This window comes from Pteropus vampyrus, unplaced genomic scaffold, assembly GCF_000151845.1.
Source record: "Pteropus vampyrus isolate Shadow unplaced genomic scaffold, Pvam_2.0 Scaffold27, whole genome shotgun sequence".
NCBI lineage: Eukaryota > Metazoa > Chordata > Mammalia > Chiroptera > Pteropodidae > Pteropus > Pteropus vampyrus.
In genome coordinates this window covers 712,854-714,312 of record NW_011888808.1, presented here as the reverse complement: position 1 = coordinate 714,312, position 1,459 = coordinate 712,854, and positions in this window count along the sequence as shown.

The following is a 1,459-nucleotide window of genomic DNA, read 5'->3' as shown; positions in this document are numbered from 1 at the left end:
ATACATGAATATTATGGAGATGATATATATTTTCTTAATAAGCATATATGTGTGTACAATTATATATACACATGAAGGAATGTATAATTTTAGAACAATTGTCTCTTGAATCAAATGTAAATTTATTAGCTTAACTTGCTAAACTATTTTCATTTTATGGTTAGATATTCCAGATCACATCATTATCAGTTGTCACTGATGACCAATGATTATCTCAATCCAGAATGCTTAGTTTGTAATGCCTATCAGAACTATCTGCCTTTGTTTGCTCGCTATCTTTATATGAGATGACTTTATGTTTTTAAGGCTCTTCCTAACCTTAGTAGCTTCCTAACTTCATCTTTAACTTTTCCAAAGGAATCTAAAGCTTCCTCCCTCTCCATTCCTACTTATTAATGGCGTTCTCAGAAAACGTGATACAAAAGAAGATGTTTAATGTAGAACAATAGGGCCCCTTGATATGGTATCAGACTACCTGGGGACCTGTATAAGCCTTCAAATCCATATTGTCTCCTAGTCAATTCATAATGAAAAAAGAGTGAAGTTGTCAATTTGAATAATGGTGGCTATTTAGATTTTTCTTAATTTTCAACCCATTGTCCATTCTGCAGCAGAGAGATATAAAAATTATTTTATTGTAATATAATATCAATCGATCACTCCAGTTTGCAAAAAATAAATTTTTTAAGAGTTAAAAAAGGAAAAGATACTATATGGAAAGGATTCCATCACCCCAGCTGCCCTACCTTTCATTGTAGATTTCCAAGGCCTCCTCACCATCACCTTCCTTCCCCATTCCATTCTTTTGAGTAAGAATCTGCATTTTCCAATTTTCAAGGAATAATATACATTGAAACAATTGTCTAACATGTGTGTCATCCCTTCAGGCGCCTTGTCATCAACAGAAGAAGAGGCCCCACATTAGACATTGAACCTGTCCGTGAAATGGCCCATGGTATTACACGTCTCTGGTGATGGAGCTAAAGCATATCATGAGCCTCACATTGCCACATTGATTACAAGAGTCTGTATGCTTGCGTGGCTTGTTTCTAAACTTCTTTAATGTTTCTATCCAAAATCCTCTTCTCAGTGAGAACTTCACTGGCCACCACCCCCTCCAGCTGACATTGTAAACTCACTATTACTGTTTTTAATTATCATTTATAATTATCTGGCATACAATGTATTTTACTTATTTTTCTTTTTTATTGTCTATTGCCCCCACTGGAATGAATGGCGGAGGATCATGAAGACAGGAACTGCTTTTTTGTTTTATCCACCAACGTATCTTCATCAATCATCATGTAATTTTACAGATTGTGAATATTCAATAAATATCTATTGCTATTTATTGAGTATATATTGGAACTGGAGATTGGGATGGGGGCGGCAGTTCGATTTGAGTTTAGAGACTGAAGAATAAGGAGAATGGTTTCTAAGCAGCCACAAAATATGGGAG